The sequence below is a fragment of the Phocoena phocoena genome, chromosome 3 (genome assembly GCF_963924675.1).
Source record: "Phocoena phocoena chromosome 3, mPhoPho1.1, whole genome shotgun sequence".
Lineage (NCBI taxonomy): Eukaryota > Metazoa > Chordata > Mammalia > Artiodactyla > Phocoenidae > Phocoena > Phocoena phocoena.
The window spans coordinates 59,785,128-59,798,794 of NC_089221.1; the positions used below are offsets into that span (position 1 = coordinate 59,785,128).

General features: G+C 35.1%; 1 protein-coding gene and 1 non-coding gene across 5 annotated transcripts in view; both read right to left on the reverse strand.

Moving 5' to 3' along the window:
- Window positions 1–13,667, reverse strand: part of CERT1 (ceramide transporter 1) — a 125,670-nt gene that overhangs the window by 71,638 nt on the left and 40,365 nt on the right. The window lies entirely within an intron of this gene.
- TRNAG-CCC (transfer RNA glycine (anticodon CCC)) lies at window positions 2,345–2,417 on the reverse strand. The gene has a single exon. It is a non-coding gene; the product is annotated as a tRNA-Gly (tRNA).

Here is a 13,667-nt window from a genome sequence, read left to right on the forward strand (position 1 = left end):
TTCAATTTAAATAATGGGGATTCATTTGTCACTCTATGTCAGTATCTGCACTGGGATAACTTTTAAAATAAATAATTTAAGTGTTTAACAAATGCACATACAAATGAATCCTCACTGTTTAAAAACCGGTCATTCTGGAAATGTCTATAATTGTGCCAATGATGCTATCATTGCATAAAAGATTCCTGATGGTACTACCACAATATTTAGAGTAATTTTATGATACAGCCAAAAAATGGAGCTATCTAAAATCATTTCAGGGAGTTGCAGAATAAAACTTTTAAAACTGTTTCACTACTTCAAAGAAATAGCTATAAACTGTATAATTAAGCTTGACTGCCTTTCTTAGTCATATGACATGGCTCTGATTTAGTACTGGATTTCTCTCAAAAACATAATCTATCATTAAGATATCAGTATTTTAGAAACACTTCGTCACAGGGGCTAAAATGATTCTAAAAGATAAGTTATAAAACTATTCTGAAAAGCAGCAATGTTGTTGACATCTATTTGGCTTTCCAAGATGTCCACTTTAAGGCAACAATACTCATTCTGAATTTAACAAGGTCTGCTTTTCCAAGGTGGGGGTGAGAGAAATTTCCAAGGATGGAAATGGGAAGAAATTACTTTATGGTCACAACTGATATACACTGTTAAATGTTCCTAAAAGTCTTGACATGCCTTTAAAATCTCATTGGTATGATTTTAGGGATAATACTTTAAAGGCATGCTGGCTTTTTCTTAACCCTATTCTTCCATAAGAAAAAAGTAGAGCTTACTTACAAGCTCTAATCACCAATACAGTATTTTTGAAAATACCAATTTCCATCTAAAATTAATAATGTGGAATTCAAATACATTTACTATAGGAATATTTCCTTTCAACATATACGCTTTAAGATCCCTCACACAAATTGCTTTGCAAAAAAACCCCTTTCCCAAATTTGTGTGTTTGTAAGCAGTATTCCTCAACATGTTTTGCATGAACATACAATGACATTTTGGTTCAATGAAACACTTATTGAACATGTCCCGTATAGAACAAGGCTGGGTTCTTTTAAATATTACAGTAATGAGACCACACCTTTGTTATAACATTCCTCCTTATTTTGGGGGTGGGGAGTGTAATCTTTTGGCCACTAGAGGGGGTCAGTAGCACTTTCCAAGCAGTATACTTGGAAAGCTGACACAAAGGTTACTATTGGTCAAAGTACAATAGTAACCTTCAGACTAAATCCCTTGCATGTATGTACCTGTACTTTCTGTATCTTGATTTTCTGAGAACACCTAAAATCTTGATAAATTAAGTCATATAGTTCAAAGTTATGAATTTAATAAAGGACCAGAAATGCCTAAGAACTGATTTGAAAAGAAAACTCCCTTAAAGTCACAGCTAAATTTTATAGTTTGGCTTATTCATGTAGGAGATAAACATATATTTTCATTTTGCAAAGTCTGTTCATCAGCCTATCTATACTCCAAAAAACAGTGGTATAAAATAAAGGAAATAGGTTGGCTTATTATTTTTTTTTCATAGCACCTGCCTTTTGAAAAACTTATTCATTTTCCTAATAACACTCTCCAGCAAGAAGCACAGCAAAATAACTGAGAAAGAAATTAACTTCCTCATGGTGTCAAAAATTACCTATTTTGTGGCATAGTCTCCCTATTGTTTCTTCCCATTTTAATTATGGGAAGAGAGAAAGTAGAAGATTAAATGTTAACATTAGAACAATGGAGGATTTTCCAGAAACTGAAATTCTGAAACCCATAATAAAACCAAATGCGTTTTAACATTAGAACAATGGAGCATTTTCCAGAAACTGAAACTCTGAAACCCATAATAAAACCAAATGCGCTTGCTATGTTGCCAGCACCCACACATCTACTTTCAATATTAATATTGTAAAGCAAACCACATGAGAAGACACTATAGCCAGGAGAACAATTTAATCAATAAAATTATGGTTTACAGTATCATAATAAGTTACAATGGCAACAATTTTATTTATGATTGTAGGTAAACATATATTATTTGCTATAATAAAATTTGGCATGACAATTTCACGCTTATAAATATTAAAATCTCATCTATTTAGCCTTTCAAATACGTATGGATCCCCCCGTAGCCTCTGAAATATAAAGAACACAATGATAACAGAGAGAAGACCTGCTCGACTGTCACTGTCACCACTATACAACTAGACAAGTCAGTCATTACTTTCCTGGACTTAACTTTTTTTTTAATTAATTAATTTATTTTGGCTACGCTGGGTCTTTGTTGCGGCACCCGGGCTTCTCTAGTTGTGGTGTGCAGGCTTAGTTGAGGTATGTGGGATCTTAGTTCCCCGACCAGGGATCGAACCTGGGCCCCCTGCATTGGGAGCACAGAGTCTTAACCACTGGACCACCGGGGAAGTCCCCTGGGCTTAATTTTCTTATCTTTAAAATGATATGGCTAGTCTAGAATTATAATTCTCTATACTAAACCTAAATACCAAAACTTAGGCTAAAAATGTATACATCCAGTGGAGGCCAAATATAAGAAAGCCATTTGTTGAACCAGCTGGGAAGATTAAAACGTAACACAGTTGGACTTCCCTGGTGGCACAGTGGTTAAGAATCTGTCTGCCAATGCAAGGGACACAGGTTCGAGCCCTAGTTGAGGAAGATCCCACATGCCACGGAGCAACTAAGCCCACGCGCCACAACTACTGTGCCTGCACTCTACAGCCTGCGAGCCACAACTACTGAGCCCACATGCCATAACTACAAAAGCTCGTGTGCCTAGAGCCTGTGCTCTGCAACAAGAGAAGCCACCGCAACGAGAAGCCCGTGCACTGCAAACGAAGAGTAGCCCCTGCTCGCTGCAACTAGAGAAGAGACTGCACAGCAATGAAGACCCAATGCAGCCAAAAAATAAATAGATTTTTATTTTTAAAAAACACTATTTATTCAGAAGAGCAACACTAATAATGTATCAGATGAGGAAAGGTTCAACCTACAACGTTTTCCAGAAATTGCAGTACCTCATGAATCAAAGAAATTTTAAAATATATTTAAGAAAATGGTATTATAAAAGATTTTATCCATTTCTAACTGCTTAGAACCCAGCAGCAATACAGTTAACTTCACTGAGTAGAACATTTGCTTACCCTCAAGATACTTTTCTCAAATCATACTGGAATGTTTCCTAGTCATTCTTGTACCATAATTTAAAAACCAGTAACAAATAAAATACTTCCTTTGAAGGTCATTTATGGACCTTAGTTGCGGACCTTAGTTGGTTATTCGTTTTGCATTTTCTTCTAATAAGCATGAGGTAAGCTTTCCTTTACAGAAATATCTAAATAAGCAGTGTTGTAGTGATATGAGGCTGGAAGGGTTAACCAAGGCCTTATTGCACACCCTATTAAGTGTTAAAAGAATGATAGGGGGGGTAAAAGAAAATAAGACACTGCCTATGGAAATCCAAAGTACTAAAAAAATGCCCAAATACAAGATGATACTGTAGAAGTAGAGAGTTAACAATAGCTGCCTCTACTCTCCTTGATTTCAGAGCTTCCTCTTTCTTACAGTTTTAATTTAGGGTTTTGAACTCCATGACACATTGTTTTATCTATAGGAGAAATTAAAGTAGACTTATCAGGAAGCTACGAGTACAGCCTCTGCACCAAAAGCTTTTTAAGAATCCAATCCGTGATACAAAAGATACGAAGTTAGTTATATAAACTAACTTTGACACTCTGAAACTCAGTCTTATCTTTTTTTTTAATCCTTCCCCCTTAAGTCCAATTGTCATTTCTTAATGACATTAAAATGGAGGTAATGGGCTTCCGTGGTGGCGCAGTGGTTGAGAGTCCGCCTGCCGATGCAGGGGACACAGGTTCGTGCCCCGGTCTGGGAGGATCCCACATGCCGCGGAGCGGCTGGGCCCGTGAGCCATGGCCGCTGAGCCTGCGTGTCCGGAGCCTGTGCTCCTCAACAGGAGAGGCCACAGCGGTGAGAGCCCTGCGTACCGCAAAAAAACCAACCAACCAACCAAACAAACAAAAACAAAATGGAGGTAAGAAATAACTAGATAAATCAAATGAGGCTGTATAAAGGAAGACTGCTAAGCGATTTTTCCACCCTAGCTTTAGAAGGTGAAACTAAAGGATAAGGGAGATCTTTCTTGTTTTGCTTTGAGAGGAGGGCTGATGAAAGAGTTGAGCAATTTTACATGGATATTTTATATATAAATTTCAGAGAGCCACCCTGGATAAATTATAACACCAATACCAATAGTAAAAGCTAATACTTCGGATACTTACTTTGTGCCAGGCATGATGCTAGTGCTTTAAGTGCATTATCTCACTTAATCCTTTCAATAGTCTAAGTAAAATGGGCACTAATATTATACCCATTTATAGGTAATTTTACATAATGAGTCATGCAAATGATAAGGGAGCCAGGATTTAATTCCAGATTCAAGGGCCCATGATGTTAATCATTACTATGTTGCTTCAACATCCAGAGACTTTGCTTATACTTCTCTCAAATCTGTCCCTTTCTCTATTTTCCCACTGCCATTTTCTAGTTATGGTCACCTAGTATCTCATTTGGATAAATCCTCCAGATTTCTAACTACTTTTAGTCTTGTTCCTCTTGAAATCCTTTCTAGTGTAGCCAGAGTGGTCCTTTAAAAACAGACATCTGATTCTTCACTTTCTGTTTTAAATCCTATTTGGCTCCATATTTCTCCTTGGATCAAGTCCATACACTGCTTATAGGTCCCTGTTAGAGGTAGAAGTACAATTAAACTAAACTACTATCAGCCTCCATATTCACTTATTATCCATTATTTAAAATGTGTTGTATTAGCACTGTTGTAATGAAGTCTTTTGTTCTAGCATCTGTTTGTTGTAAGGAAATATCTGTCTTGAAATAGTAGAACTTGAAGAAATAGACAAAGTTATAAGAAATGTGCTTTATAGTGAAGAAATCTTTAATAATATTTTGTAATATTTATATTACATCATAAGTGCTTAATAAGTGTTAGCTACCATTCCTTCTTCACCTTCCCACAAAGGCAGGATATTCCTTTATATCTCTACTCCAGAAACACTTATATAGAGGAAAATAAATGTAAAAAGAAGCTAGCAGCAGATGTAACAAAATACCAACACTGCTCATTAACTTTCTTAATTTATGATTTGTCCTAGAGAAAAGGGCCAATGTAAATATATTTTCTTTTAGAAGGAAGTTTCATAGGCACAAAATAAAAAGGTCATAATCCCATTCTTTTTATCTAATTGCAAAGAGACGACAGTGGCAAAACAATTAATATTACTTTTTGAGGCTCCCTTAAATGTCCCAATAAGAGAAAAAACAGGTTTAATATGTATCAGTGGTACACGCAGGACTGCTGAAACGTTAAGATGGTATTTGGCTAGGGGACTTGAACCATTAATTCTTTCCTGCAAGGATCCTAAAAGAAACAGATGCACATAAAAAAATGGTCAGTAAATGAACATTCTTAATTATTCTGGGGCTTTGGTCCCACACTTAAATTTTCTATAATTCCTTTCTTAGGGGGTAAGGGAGGAACGGAGATCTATTTCAAACATGAAAAGATACCCATAACTTACTGTTGAGTGAAGGAAAAGCTACAAAGCAGTATGGTATCTTTTATGTAAAACTCTAAGGCATACATGTAAAGAAATATTTGGAAGGAATCTTTACCAAGGATGAACAGTGGTCATTTCTATGTGGCCTAAATTTTCACTTTCTTTTTTATAGTTTTCAGTATTGTCTATATTGTTTGAATTTTATTACAGTAATCATATATCACCTCTACAAAAATAAAAACAAAAAAATAAAGTCACAGAATACATGTTTAATCTATCTCACTTAGAAAGGGCTAAAAAATTAATAATGCCGGTAAAGATGGAGTGAAAGGAAGATCTGCACATTCTGCAGATGGAATGTAGATCAGCACAATCTTTCTAGAAAATAATCTGGCAACATATATCAAAAATGCTTGTATCCTTAAGCCTAGCAATTCTACTTCTGATAATCTATTATGAGGACACAGTTAAACTACAGGAAAATATGTAGGAAGGCATTAAATACTAAATGCAAAAAAAAAAAATTGAAACAATCTAAAGGTCTTATAATAAGCAAATGAGTACCAAAATGATAATACAATGAAATATTAATAAAGCTGTGTTATATGGACAAAATGATGTTAGATTTTTTAAAAAACAGGATATAAACTTGTTATTTCCATAATATTTTAGGGGTAAAATGTACAGAGAATAAGAAGGAAATACACCAAAATGAAGAATAATTGTCTTGGTTATAAGACTGATGGTAGTTTTGTATTTTTTTTCCTTATAATTAACAAAAATTACTTTTAAAAACCAGTGCAAAAACCAATGAAATCTAATCAATAAAACTACTTGCAGGAATGGTTTTAAAAGACTTGCTAAGAATTTTTAGATCTAACTGTATGGGGAAGATTCTTCTTTTAAGGAGGCAGACCGATGATTTATTTTTTAGTATTCAACTACGCATCCATGAGAGAAAGCTGAAATTAACTAGAAAGGGGGGGGGTGTATTACAAAAAATTGAGGTTGCTGTTCTTGGAATGTTACCACTCACTGATCAATGTTCTCATAATCCATTCAATTTCACTTTTATGCAAAATGGGAATAACACTTGCAGTGAAAGACTTCCAGGAGAATTAAATGATAACAGTGCCTAATTACTCATCTATCCCTGTACAGTTCAAAGGGGTACTACTGACGAGAACTAGGCTAGGGTATGAACAGTGATACAAGCATTCTTGCCAATGATCCTGTCTTGTCTGTCAAGAATGTGAACTTGCTATATGACTAAAAAATGACAGAATTTTTTTTTTTTTTCCGGCACGTGGGCCTCTCTCACTGTTGTGGCCTCTCCCGCTGCGGAGCACAGGCTCCGGACGCGCAGGCTCAGCGGCCATGACTCACGGGCCGAGCCGCTCCGCGGCATGTGGGATCTTCCCGAACCGGGGCACGAACCCGTGTCCCCTGCTTCCGCAGGCGGACTCTCAACCACTGCGCTACCAGGGAAGCCCCCAGAATTTTTTTCAGTATAACATTTTAACCTGTAGAACATTATTTACTTTGCTACCTATTCTTACGATTCTTAACCCAATGCTGTCTTTCATACCTCAATACCAAACCAGCCCAGAATATTTACCAGGCAATAAAGACAACAGAAGCAAAATCATTTTTAAGCTATTAGCTAAAAAGATGTGTTTGGTGAAAAAGAGCAGTTTTGTGTTCCTTGATACTTTTAAGAAACATTTTCTCCCAGCTAATGTCCAATATACTCAGCAAGTAAAATTAGAAAATAGTTTCCACTGCTGTCAATATGCGTAAGCCATGCCACCCACCATTACTTTTCCACATCAGATATAGAAAAAGCAGAATCCCATCTGTCCTGGTGACTGTCAGAAATCTTCCCTCCTGATTAAATAAAAATTCAAATACAATACTGAAACACTGTTTAAAAATAAAAAAAAGGACTTCTATAGCACACAGCCTCATTTTCTTTAATATTTTCTATAGTAACAATATGGAACAGTTATTCAACTCTAGATTAACTGTCTTTTTAAAAAATTTCTTATCTAAAGAAACATTCTGCAAGCAAATTACAGACTAGTAAAAGAGAAATCAGCTGAACATCTAGTAATATTTACCTAAACTGTTAGTAGCAAATATGTGGTAAGCATTACAAAAACTTGCAAGTTTGGTAAACTCTATACAAAATTATAGAATACCTTTTCAGAACATTTTATTTGAATAATTGCCAATCCCACTCTATCCTTTAAGTACAAGTAAATATACAATTCATTATAATTGGACCTAGGGTGGCCAATAGTAACCTGGAGTAAAAAGGCAATCGGGTTTTCTCAAGACATTTACTTTAGGAAATGCCAAGAGATCAGGGCAGATAGCGGCAGGAGTTGAAGCCGAAAAGAAGCCGAAAGTAGGAAAAGGTCATGACAAAGCAAGGAAAAACAAACTAAGTAGGACGGGAGAGCAAAACACAGATAAACAGGAGTCATGAAAGAGAGAAGAAATAACAGAATGAAACTAAGCTACATTAACTGTAGGTGCGGGCAGGTGATTGAGTAACTGAGTTTTGTCAACAATAAAAGCACTCAGAAACAAGTGTACAGTTTCAGCTTTCTTTGCAGGTAAGGCATTATAAATTTTCTTGGTTCCTGGCAATATTCCCATTTTTCAAGGTAACATGGGTTGGCCTGTACCCCCTGTACCCTAAAAAGCTTAACTAAAAATGGATGAACCTATGACATCAATACTTGTGAGATGTTTTCAAACTTTCAATACTCACTTGATCTAGACAGACAACTATGCTCAGCTTTAGTAGATTCTACGAAATTGTTTCACCAGTTTACACCTGTTGTACCACAGCCTCACCAACACTTGGTGTTACATCTTTTTATTTTTTAAGCCGCTCAGATGGGCATATGCTGGTATCACTGCTTTAAATTTGCAGTGGTGACTAATGACATCACCCTGATGACTAATGACACTGACTACTGTTTCATATGTTCATTACCCATTTGGATATCTGCTTTATGAAGTGCCAGATCAAGACTTTTGGCCTTTTTTTTTAAATTGTGCTGTGTAAACTTTTCTTGTTGACTTGTAAGACTCTCCCTACCTTTCTGACATCAAATGTTGTCAAATTATTTCTCCTCAACTAACCACACAGTTAATATGATTAGCTACCTAAATATCTTTATTCACTGTTCCATGTAAAATCCTGATTCTTCCTTTACTATCTTGGTAAAAGATAAACACCTTCCTCAGATAAAAGAACCTGGCTGAAAAGTACAAATTAGTGACATTTATTCCCTCTTTTTAAGATGATATACTTCATTAAGTATTTAGGCGACGTATGGAAGGACAAATGCAAATGTTGGCTCAGGTGAATTCAGCTTTTGCATGCAACAAAATTGTAGGCAACAGAAACTAAAAAAGTTATTTTAAAAGCCCTTGACAGTAGAATTATTTTTATTCCCAGAACGCTAAGAATATAAGTTAATACCATGTTTTCTTTCTTGATTTCACCAACCTTTAAAATCATGGTAGTATGACACTATCTACATTTAGGTGTTAAAAAAAATTTACTAACCACGTATGGATTACTGCAAGCAATTTAGCAATTAACTCCCACTGTTAGAAACTAACCAAATTTCTTATCTTGAGAGAAACATCCGGAGACATAATGAAGGTTTTTTGCTGGTTAATAAAGTTCAGTTGTGATACCACCTACTTGGGTTTTTCTACAACTTATTTGAGAAAATGGCAAAGGCCTGACTACTCCGGCAGCTAGTTACTGGATTTTCACTTCCCTCAAAAATTAAAATTCTTGAATGTAAAGGAAAAGTAAAATTTGATTCCATCTTCATCCCTTCATCACTGTGGTAATGATGAAAATAATGTAAAAGAAAAATTGGTTCTAGTCCACTGACCCCATGAAATTACTTATATAAAGTATACACTAAAAAATAGTAGTTTTAAGCCTTTGCCAATTAATCAGATTCAAAACTGCAAAGCTAAGTTTACATGATAATCATTTATAAAGCAGACAAGTATAGAAAGAACCTCTAGAATCTGTTAAGAAATTTTTCCAGTATTATAGTTGGTTAAAAATGGCAAACGGGGGACCTCGCTGGTGGTCCAGTGGTTAAGACTCCAAGCTTCCACTGCAGAGGGTGCAGGTTTGATTCCTGGTTGGGAACTAAGATCCTGCATGCCACACATCGTGCGGTCAAAAAAAAAAAAAAAAAAAAAGGCAAACAGAGATAGGATGACTTTATATGACTTTGATATTTAAAAAGTGCTAAGAAGAAACAGGTATATTCTGCCACCTACCTATTTAAAAATACTTTTCTAATAAGTTTATGTCAAATTTAAGACAAAAACAAGTAAGGTGTCAAATAAGCAGAAACTGCTCCTAAAAGTAAAGAAAAAGCACCAAGATCAAGCTGACCCTGACACACCACAGGAAAAAGAAAACTCATTATGGCAAATAGCAAGACAATTTTAAAAAGATCTTTAAAGTGAGTCTTGGGCATTGTTTAGGTTGCTCAACTGTGACAATCTTTTTCCACATAATTTCCTGGACAGAAATCCCTTAACTTCTCAGGCTGAGAATAAACCTTTCTTCTGAAAGTAATAAAATGGAGCTTCACATATGAATTAGTGGGCCTTCACAAAGGAACAAATGCATATACATTAAATTGCAAAACAACTGCCTGTAGATTCTCACCAAAGAAAATCAACATCTGTAAAAATTACCTGGATTCTTCCTCCCTAAATTGTGTATTTTCCTATGACTCCTTTTATATCAGATAATTTCCAAAATATGGGGAATATGGGTGGTCCATGACCACCAAAATTTCAGGGTCTACTAAGGTTGCTCCCTTATGGAAATAAGGGAATGTCATGATTACCACAAACTCTGTCAGAGCCAAAAAACTTAACTTTTCAACAAGATTCTTATATCTGCTAGTGCAAGGAGAGCCTTCCTGCTAGTTTTTTTTTTTTTTTTTTTGAGGGATGGGGTGGTGAAGTAGAGGAGCCTATTTCTGTCACGGTAAGAAGAAACTGTGTTTACTCAAAATCACACACATTGCAACTGTAGAAGATTCCAGGAGTAATCCTGTAATTCTTTTAAATAGCATCAACAGATGGTTTATCATATTTCCTTTATTAATTAATTACGCAGAAAACGCTCACAGAAGCCCTTAAATAATACATAGATACATCTTTACTAGAAATATATTAACTTATCCAAATAAAAAATAACCATCTTAACTTCACATTCATACAGCTCTTTGTTTTCAAATAATTTTCACAAACAAAATCTCGTTCAACTTCAAAGACAACATGGCAGATGGCTAAGAGATTAAAAAAAAAAGCACACCCTGTCTTTAAAGATTTATTTAGTGTTGTCTCAAATCCTAAGGAGAAATGCAGAATATGAATGGATTCCACATAATAAAGCCAGCACACTACTGTAAATAAAATTACTGGTCTGGTATACATATGCCCTTTTCCGTATTTTAAATTAAAATAGAATCTTTGAATTTAACAATGACCTCAGAAATACCTTTCTTCCACAGGGACTACTTGTCTAATGTCACAGTGAACTATACAATTTCTAATATATTGAGAAAATTTAAATCATAGAATCATCTTTTTAAAACTTCGCTTGTACTGAGCAAGTTATGCTGGAATGAATACCAAGGAGGACAAAACAACAGAGCTAGACAAAGAACATAGAACCCTAGTGTATTTCTGTCAGTGATCATTCTAACACCAACCATGAAGATAAAAGGGTGAAAAAAAAAAAACCTCCAAAAATTACACATTTCCCTCATAAAACCTGTTTTACAATACTGTAAGTTATTTCAACTGGAAAATTTATGTGTCCAATGCTGTGCTAATTCCTACATAGAAGTTGTAACTCTGAGCCTTTATGGTCCAAAACGAACACCAGAGATATGAAGAAAATAAAAAAAATATATGAACCTTGTGACTGAAGAAGCCCATGAGTTAAGTCAACAAAATATATTTCCCATGAATACATACTTATAGGATTGGCAGAAGTGCTTGCTGGATAAAAGCTCTGGTTCTCAGGTCATACAGACCTGGGTCTGAATGCTGGCTCCATCACTAATTAGCAGTTTAACCTTGGACAAATTACTTAACCACTCTATGTCTCAATTTCCTAATCAGTAAAAACAGAACAATAATGTTAACCTCATAAGATTGTGAGAGTAAAATGAGATAAAGTGTATAGTGTTTATCACTATATCTGGCACACTCTAATCCTCAAAAAAGTTTATCATCATCATCACCTCTACCATATTATTATTGTTGAAGAGGTTCTATAAAATATTTAGAACTCCTGGTATGTATGTATGTATGTGAAACTGACTGATATATAAAGGTTATTATAATGAGCATAACAGCTTCCTGGAAACAAAAGAATAGAAACCTCCAATTTCTCCAGCTAAAACCTATCAGGGAAGCCCTAACAAAGGCCTAATAGCAAAGGCAATGAGGGACTATGTGATGACATGAGAAGAGAAAAAGACAGGTCCGCTGTTCCAAGTGTCCTGTCTGGCCATCATAAGGACAGGTGGTGCCATGGAAGTAACTCTGAATTGAAGTGAGTGAGGTGGAATGATGGGAATATTACACATTATTATACAATATTCTTGATTTATCACAATTTGGTTATTTTGCTTGCTTGTTTGTTTTTTGTGGGGAGATGTGTGGGGGGGTATATACTGCATTATGTCATCTCTTCTCCTTTAAGTAATCTACCAAGGTCACACAACTATTATGTAATAGTGCCAGGATTTAACCCCATGTGTCAGGCACCAGTATCCAGTGCTTAAACACTACAATAAAACGTTGTTACGGCAATCCACGGGCAGAAAGATGTGTTCATATTTATCTTGTATATATATGGTAGCAGAACTCAGATGACACACTCTAACCTGCAGGAGGTGAGCCTATGGGAATTATTTTCAAACATTCTGCCAATGGTAACTGATAGAAAGCACAATCAACATAAAATTGAATCCTAGGTAGCCACTAGCCAAAAAGTAGTATAATCTCTGGCAAGTTACTTAAGTTTAATCTAAGCCTGTTTCCTTGTCTGTAAAACAATATTTCCCTCATCTCTCAGGATAGTAGACAGAAAATAAAGCACATGAAGTACATAATACAATAATTAGTACTTGGTGACCCTCAATAAACAGCAGCTCCTATCACCATCATCATCATCATGCCTTAACAATTTGATTTTAATTTTGAATATCAATATAAGAATGCTTGCTTAAATAGTAAAATTACTAAACTTAGGTTCCACATTAATAGTCTTAAGTGATTTTGAAGAATGAATCAGGATGCACCTCCTCACTACCTCCCTGTTCCTGATCTATGGGGGGAAAAAAAAAAAAGAAAACTTTGCTGGTTATGTTTGGTGATAGCTCTTGAATTTTCTCCCTCCTATGTTAGTTTAAGAACTCAATTTATTTTTAGAATTCAAATTCAATTTAAATTTTCACTGATATGTTGTTTAATTGGTACATATCACATGTTTTACATTAAAATTAAATAAGTACTAATAAGAATAACAATTAACAATGATTTCTCCTTGTCTATGAATAAACCATATTTAGAAATCAGAAAGCTTATACAATGTATCTGGAACGCTGTTGTTGAACCTATTCTCTAAACTTAAATTCACCAAAAATCTGTTATCGAGCATTAAGTCACAATACTCTGAGGGAGACCCAAAGATTATATTCTATCCATTATTCAAGGGTGCAAAGAAATCAATGATATGGAAGAAATATATGCTTTATGCATCATTCTACATCCAAGGAGAAAAAATAAAACGAGAACCTGCAAAGATTCCTGAATCAGCTTTACTAAGAAGAATGAGCAAAATAACATACGCTTAATTAAAACAGAGAAAACTAGCATTAAGCCTTTAAAGGTCATCTCAGATATAAACATATAAATTAGTTCTACTTAATAATGTCTTTAATCACTAGGAAGAGGGCTGGCCCTGATTAACTA